This window comes from Phyllobates terribilis, unplaced genomic scaffold (genome assembly GCF_046119375.1).
Source record: "Phyllobates terribilis strain yellow unplaced genomic scaffold, ASM4611937v1 Scaffold_4__5_contigs__length_816908805, whole genome shotgun sequence".
Classification (NCBI taxonomy): domain Eukaryota; kingdom Metazoa; phylum Chordata; class Amphibia; order Anura; family Dendrobatidae; genus Phyllobates; species Phyllobates terribilis.
This window is the reverse complement of record NW_027362764.1, coordinates 679,851,322-679,859,724: the sequence shown is the minus strand read 5'-3', so window position 1 is coordinate 679,859,724 and position 8,403 is coordinate 679,851,322. Positions and strand designations below refer to the sequence as shown.

Here is an 8,403-nt window from a genome sequence, read left to right as displayed (position 1 = left end):
TACTTTGAAGGCACAGACAAGCCTCTCACTTGCTGCTCTTCTACTTTGAAGTCTGGCTGCCGGCTGCCCTTTCCAGTGCTCAGCAAGACCAGGTCTTTTTGTGCTTTCCCTTCTCTTCAATTTTTTTGCTGGCTTCCTTAAAAGGTCTTGTAGACAGAAGGCCCCACTCAGAGCCGCTGAGCTCACTGATCGGCTGCAGCGCTGTCGACGGAACGTCAGCTTCACAGCCAATGCCACAGGCCGGGAGCAGAGGCGAGATTAACCGGTAGACCTGGGTAGGGTAAGTAGAGCGCGGTTAGTTGCTTTCTAATAGCCTGCAGCCGGGGATTAACTTTTAATGAAAGGGAACAATCCCTTTGACTGTCTGCAGCGTGCCACACCTAGGAAGCGCACTCTCACACACAAGCCAGCATGCACACGTGCTCGCACGTGACAACACCCCCTATCTGCCCCTACAACCTCTACGTCACCATGCGTCAGACTCTCCTGCCTGTTTTATGATTTCAGGGCCCTATCAGGAATCACCCCCCCCTCCCCAATTCCTTCCGCACCTTCCTTGCCTTCCTTGCACTGAGGTTAGCTCTTTGGCAGCCGTCTGGCTTGGTTACACAAGCTTCTTTGCAGAGAAACATGTTACTTCTGCTGGCCCTCGCTAGGCGGCCGGCATCCAAAACCTTCCCTGGGCACCTGCTGAAAGCCTGGCCCCTTCACGGCCCCGAGTGCTTTTAAGGCCATCATTTCCACACGGCGAGCTGTGGAGTCAATAAGCACTCCTAGCCGTGGCAAGGAGCTCGGTGTCAGGCCTGCGTGAAGGCGGCAGGGTAGCGTACTTAGCTGCCAACTGGCTCAGAGGCCTTGGGGCTTCCATCATCTAAGTTACTTAAGGTCGGTGTCCGGCAAGGCGCCGTTCCATGCTAGCCGAGCTGGGCAGTAGGGCAAAACGTCATCAAAATGGTCTACAGCACCCGGTGTTCCCAGGAGGTCTCCCATTCAAGTACTGTCCGAGCCCAGCCCTGTTTTGCTTCCGAGATCAGACGAGATCGGGCATATCCAAGGTGGTTTGGCCAGTAGACGCTGCTTGATCCATCGCCCGGCCAGCCTTTCTCAGGATCGCTTGGTGGCGAGCAATCTGGCCGTGACGGGGCGGGCTCCGAAGGGTCCATGCAAAGGCTGTGCCGTCCATACAGGTGTGGTTTGTTTAGCAGTGATTCACCCGCCGCATCAGGTGTCTTCAAAAATGGCTTGGGACAGGGTCTCCTGCAGGCTAAACCCTTCATCGCGGTAATGTGACAGAAAGAGCAAGCTGGACAAGTAACTTGGGGGCGGAGCGAGACGTCCAGGGGTGAATGAAGGAAGAGGGTGAGATGGTTGCCAGTGACTTTGAGCTGCTCTTCAGGGGGGAGGGTCGTGTTGCCTGCAAAGGTCTTCTGCTTGGGGTTACCGGTGGTTGCCTTCAGCCACCCGGGAGATGCTGGTCCTGGTGAAAAGGAGCCTAGTATTAAAAGTAAATAAGCAACAATGCTGGAGGCCCAAGGTGATCAGAAGGATGCTGGTATTTTGCAGAGATGAAATAGCGCAAGAGAGAAAGCAAATGAAAAAAAGAAAAAAGAATGAATGTGTGCACTTGTGAAAGGGAATGGAGAAAAGGCATAGAAGAGAGTGCCCCCTGCTGGTGGAAGGAAGGAAAAAGCAAAAGCCTACAGCACCTGGCATTCCCAGGCGGTCTCTGTTAAATGGTTAATTATGGAAATTCATTTGGAATGTTAATCGATAATCATTTTTCTGATTTCTATGCCTCAGCCATCGTGTCTAGTTGACATGCGCTATTTGTGTGTGTATTTTTGGTTCACTACCATATGTAGAACAGGTGTCCATACGACTGGCTATAAAAGCCCATGGTACAGAAAGTGTGCTCTGCCCACCCCACAAGACACAGAATCTTCATGCTGAGGAGCAGATGACATGTAGGCCTGGACACATGCTGGACAAAGACATGATTTACCAGCCAGGATCCAAGGAAAGATGGGTGAATCTCAACAATTAAGCTAATTATGGACAAATGGACAATTACTTTATAACTAATTATTGTATGTACCTGCTGCAATCTGATTCTTTTTAATGGACAATCCAAGAATAAATAGATACATTTTTTTATAAGAATATCGTGATATTGATACTTTGAGAAGTCCTCAGTAGAAAAAAATAATACAGGAAGAGTATTATTTTACAATGTTGAGCCAGCCAGTCCTGTTTTTTTGTTTTTTAAATTAAGTAAGTGAATTTCTTCCGTGAACAAGGGGGGAGTCCTGACGAGCTGAACAGCTGTTGTTCACGTGTCAGTAAATTCACTAGTTTGTCACGAGAAGCAGAAAGGACCTACAGACTGAGGAAAGACAGGAAGCAGAGGTACTAACAAGGAACAGAATCACACAGGAAAAGAATCAGACAAACTGAAGACAGGACGTGCTGATAAAGAGAAGCCAAGGAATCTTAAGGTAAGCAAAATATGGATATAATTTCTTCTTTTGCTATACAAAGTAATATTAATTTCAAAGTTAATGTAGGAGATGACATAGAAGTTTTGTGGCTCAGTTTATACAAAGAATGTGAATTGCAGAATTTACAGTTAACTTCTAAATTGGTAAATAGAGACAAACAGAAATTGAGAAATATTCTACATTTGGTAGATTTTTTTCATAGTCTTGTGTTAGAGATTTCTTAGCAGGAAAATAGTGTAGAAGTGTCAGACGGTGATACTGATTCTGACTGTAATGTGGAAAATGAACAAGAAGTAAGACACGTGTCTGTAACTGAAGGTGACCTTGGGTCTGACCAAGAGACGGACATACAGAAACCTGACATGGGAGGAGACATGACTGACATACGAGAAACCGACATACTAGGTGATGTGGGAGGAGACGTGAGTGACGTAGGAGGAACGGACGTACAAGAGCCACTAAAAATATCAGAGAATTCTGGAATTACCCAGGCTCAACTCCAAATTAAAATGAGGAAAAATTTGCTGAAATTATACAAAATCATGCCAAAATATAATGTCAAAATCCATGCCTGTAGAAATTCAGAGACATTTGAGAGCTTCTCTGATAAGTTTGATTTATCCAATGAGGAGAGGAATAAATTATTTAAAATATGGATTCCTGTGACATTGTCCAGACGTTTACATTTAATGCCCTGTGAAAATGACTCTCCTAATGGATGGGAAAATGATTCGGACAGATTAAGATATTTGATTTATTGTGTCACAAAGGATTTTCCCAACATAGAAGATCTGCAGAAATTAAGGATTGGTAGGAAGGAATGTACATATACATTCATGTCCATATTTGAACGGTTGTACAAAGCTCTCATCAAAAATGGAAAAGTACAACATATGATAACAACTTTTGTACAAAAATTCAAATTCCTAAATTCAGTTTCCCAAGTTATGGCATCACAAAAAAATTCATTATTTGAATGTGCGCAGATGCTGGATTTTGTTAGAAAACATGAGAATCGTAAAAAGAAAATAAATCAAGCTAAATTTATAAAACCAGGAAAGGTAAAATCTTACCAAAAGCCAATATCAAACTCTCCTAGACTGAGTCATCCCCATAGTGAACTCTATCAAATACGCAGAAGATTTCATATATGTTATAAGCCATATCAGCCAGTGCAAAGATCCATCTCTCCACAGAATGAGTTAATTCTCAGTCAGAACTGTGATTCTCTAAAAAGGAAAATGGCTGAAACTGATGGACAGAGACAGGTGAGACGACCAACTCACAGTGACGTCATGGAATGTGGACAGAAGAACAGGCAGTTCTCTGAGGTTTTGAAGGATAGAAAAATGTCTTTCCTAAATTGGGCGTTCCTTGAGATATTTGAGAGAGACAGAAGATTTGGTTTAGGGAGTGGCTAAGGAAAAACTGTAATTATAATGTTGTATCAAAATGTAATACAATGTCTCAATATTTATTTATAATCTTATACAGTAAAATTGTAGTTACATAGTTTCTAATAGTTCATATATATATATATATATATATATATATATATATATATATACTTGTCTAAGTAGAGATTGTGTATAATTGTATTTATATATACGTTTATAAAATATATATATATATATATATATATTAATTAATAAATTAGAACTTCATATACAGTACAGACCAAAAGTTTGGACACACCTTCTCATTTAAAGATTTTTCTGTATTTTCATGACTTTGAAAATTGTACATTCACACTGAAGGCATCAAAACTATGAATTAACACATGTGGAATTATATACTTAACAAAAAAGTGTGAAACAACTGAAAATATGTCTTATATTCTAGGTTCTTCAAAGTAGCCACCTTTTGCTTTGATGACTGCTTTGCACACTCTTGGCATTCTCTTGATGAGCTTCAAGAGGTAGTCACCGGAAGTGGTCTTACAACAATCTTGAAGGAGTTCCCAGAGATGTTTAGCACTTGTTGGCCCTTTTGCCTTCACTCTGCGGTCCAGCTCATCCCATACCATCTCGATTGGGTTCAGGTCTGGTGACTGTGGAGGCCAGGTCATCTGACGTAGCACCCAATCACTCTCCCTCTTGGTCAAATAGCCCTTACACAGCCTGGAGGTGTGTTTGGGGTCATTGTCCTGTTGAAAAATAAATGATGGTCCAACTAAACGCAAACCGGATGGAATAGCATGCCGCTGCAAGATGCTGTGGTAGCCATGCTGGTTCAGTATGCCTTCAATTTTGAATCCCCAACAGTGTCACCAGCAAAGCACCCCCACACCATCACACCTCCTCCTCCATGCTTCACGGTGGGAACCAGGCATGTAGAGTCCATCCGTTCACCTTTTCTGCGTCGTACAAAGACACGGTGGTTGGAACCAAAGATCTCAAATTTGGACTCATCAGACCAAAGCACAGATTTCCACTGGTCTAATGTCCATTCCTTGAGTTCTTTAGCCCAAACAAGTCTCTTCTGCTTGTTGCCTGTCATTAGCAGTGGTTTCCTAGCAGCTATTTTACGATGAAGGCCTGCTGCACAAAGTCTCCTCTTACCAGTTGTAGAGATGTGTCTGCTGCTAGAACTCTGTGTGGCATTGACCTGGTCTCTAATCTGAGCTGCTGTTAACCTGCGATTTCTGAGGCTGGTGACTCGGATAAACTTATCCTCAGAAGCAGAGGTGACTCTTGGTCTTCCTTTCCTGGGGCGATCCTCATGTGAGCCAGTTTCTTTGTAGCACTTTATGGTTTTTGCAACTGCACTTGGGGACACTTTCAAAGTTTGCCCAATTTTTCGGACTGACTGACCTTAATTTCTTAAAGCAATGATGGCCACTCGTTTTTCTTTACTAAGCTGCTTTTTTCTTGCCATAATACAAATTCTAACAGTCTATTCAGTAGGACTATCAGATGTGTATCCACCAGACTTCTGCACAACACAACTGATGGTCCCAACCCCATTTATAAGGCAAGAAATCCCACTTATTAAACCTAACAGGGCACACCTGTGAAGTGAAAACCATTTCCGGTGACTACTTCTTGAAGCTCATCAAGAGAATGACAAGAGTGTGCAAAGCAGTCATCAAAGCAAAAGGTGGCTACTTTGAAGAACCTAGAATATAAGACATATTTTCAGTTGTTTCACACTTTTTTGTTAAGTATATAATTCCACATGTGTTAATTCATAGTTTTGATGCCTTCAGTGTGAATGTACAATTTTCAAAGTCATGAAAATACAGAAAAATCTTTAAATGAGAAGGTGTGTCCAAACTTTTGGTCTGTACTGTATATAAATTTAAGTAGCAATATTTTGAATTACATTAGAACCAACCAATATATGTATAAGATATTTAAATAATTCTGTTTCTGTATGAATTTGATATTTAATTTTATTTTCTTATATTTCCTTAGAGTTTTCATTCCAAAGCAGGATTTGATCAAAGAACTCTAAAATGGATTTATTTCTTTATTCACACAGGAAGTGAAAAAATTGCATGATTTTATGTGTATAACATTTTAAAATAATAACAATATATCTAGTTGAACTATAATATATATGTAATACTTATTAATTCTTTTGTGTTGTTAATATTTTCTGTGCATGAAGTGTTCGTGCAAATTAAAGTAGCTTTACAGCATGACGTGTGACAGCTGTGGCCTTTGAACTTTGAGCTAATAGTATAGGATCCCATTCATTCCATTTTCAACTGATGTAACTTAAGACCGGGCAGCCAGTGAAAAAAGAATCTAAGACAAGAGTTTTTTCAAGTGTCTGAAATTCCAGTGACTTACTCTCATATTATATAATATGTACTTGGGGAATATTCAAAGAAATAGAATCATAGAATCATAGAATGGTAGAGTTGGAAGGGACCTCCTGGGTCATCTGGTCCAACCCCCTGCTCAAAGCAGGATTCACTAGATCATCTCAGACAGATGTCTGTCCAGCCTGTTATGCACACGCCCGGGCTGAGCGGCGTGTGCGTGTGATTGTAGTGATTCCACTGGACCGTGCCGGAGAGTGAATGCCTGGAGGGGCGTAACTAGGTATTCACCCGATCCGACCAGGGTCGCACGACGGCATACGACGCCAGTGCACCAAGGAGGAACCGAGCAGAGGGACCAGGTGCTACTCCAGGACAGACCCCGGACACGGCTGTTGACCCACACAGGGGAATACAGGAACAGACTGGTAGGCTGGCACACAGACTGGTGGGTATAGGCAGGCACGACTGGTATGCAGGCAGGTGGGTATGCAGGTCGGGGGGTACAGGCAAGCACAGCTAGAGTGCAGACAGGGAGGCACTAGCAGGTAGGAACACAGGCGGGATAGGACCCAGTACACACTGGGACTCAGGAACAATACAGGCAGAGGGGTACAGGCAAGCACAGCTAGAGTGCAGACAGGGAGGCACTAGCAGGTAGGGACACTGGCGGGATAGGACCCAGTACACACTGAGACTCAGGAACAGAACCACAGATGTGGCGGACAAACACAGCAGAGTGAGGCCGCCCAGAGAGGTGAGCGAGAACAGGGCAGGACAAGGCCGCCTGGAGCGGTGAGCAAAGGATCAGAGCTGAGCGAGACTGTCAGAGCAGTGAGCAAGAGTAAAGCAGGACGAGACCGCCTGGAGCGGTGAGCAAGAGTGGAGCAAGACTGCCGGAGCAGTGAGCAAAAGGATAAGAGCGGAGCGAGACTGCCGGAGCAGAGAGCAAAAGGGTCTGAGCGGAGCAAGGCTGCCGGAGCAGCGAGCAAAGGAGTCAGAGCAGGCTAGAACCGCCGGAGCGGTGAGCAAAGGAGTCAGAGCAGGCTAGAACCGCCGGAGCGGTGAGCAAAGGAGTCAGAGCAGGCTAGAACCGCCGGAGCGGTGAGCAAAGGAGTCAGAGCAGGCTAGAACCGCCGGAGCGGTGAGCAAAGGAGTCAGAGCAGGCTAGAACCGCCGGAGCGGTGAGCAAAGGAGTCAGAGCAGGCTAGAACCGCCGGAGCGGTGAGCAAAGGAGTCAGAGCAGGCTAGAACCGCCAGAGCGGTGAGCAAAGGAGTCAGAGCAGGCTAGAACCGCCGGAGCGGTGAGCAAAGGAGTCAGAGCAGGCTAGAACCGCCGGAGCGGTGAGCAAAGGAGTCAGAGCAGGCTAGAACCGCCGGAGCGGTGAGCAAAGGAGTCAGAGCAGGCTAGAACCGCCGGAGCGGTGAGCAAAGGAGTCAGAGCAGGCTAGAACCGCTGGAGCGGTGAGCAAAGGAGTCAGAGCAGGCTAGAACCGCCGGAGCGGTGAGCAAAGGAGTCAGAGCAGGCTAGAACCGCCGGAGCGGTGAGCAAAGGAGTCAGAGCAGGCTAGAACCGCCGGAGCGGTGAGCAAAAGAGTCAGAGCAGGCTAGAACCGCCGGAGCGGTGAGCAAAGGAGTCAGAGCAGGCTAGAACCGCCGGAGCGGTGAGCAAAGGAGTCAGAGCAGGCTAGAACCGCCGGAGCGGTGAGCAAAGGAGTCAGAGCTGGCAAGGCTGAGCAGGGGGGACAGGGCTCTGTTCACACGGAACAGACAGGAAGGGAAAGGCATAGCCAGATACTCACAGAGTACTTGCAGACAAGTAGCGAGTGGACCACAAACTCACAAACGGGAGTACAGAGACAACAAGCAGGAGTTAGGTAAGAGTTCAGACTCTGCAGAAAAAGGAAGGGAACGGACATAGCGGCAAAACAGGTAAAGGATAGGAGAGAGTTCAGACTGGAACTGAGTGTACGGAGGAGACCGACACTGCAGCAAAATACAGGAGCGGGTCTGGGAATACGGCCCCCAGAGAGGCAGGACGAACAGGCAAGGAGCGTGTTCAGACAGGACAGACAAGATACAGGAGCGGGTCTAGGTAATCGGCCCCTAGAGGGCGGGAGGAACAGGCTAGGAGCG

General features: G+C 45.6%; 1 pseudogene; it reads right to left on the bottom strand.

Moving 5' to 3' along the window:
• Positions 1 to 953: 953 nt before the first annotated feature.
• On the bottom strand, positions 954 to 1,073 carry LOC141268004 (5S ribosomal RNA; annotated as a pseudogene).
• Positions 1,074 to 8,403: the final 7,330 nt, after the last annotated feature.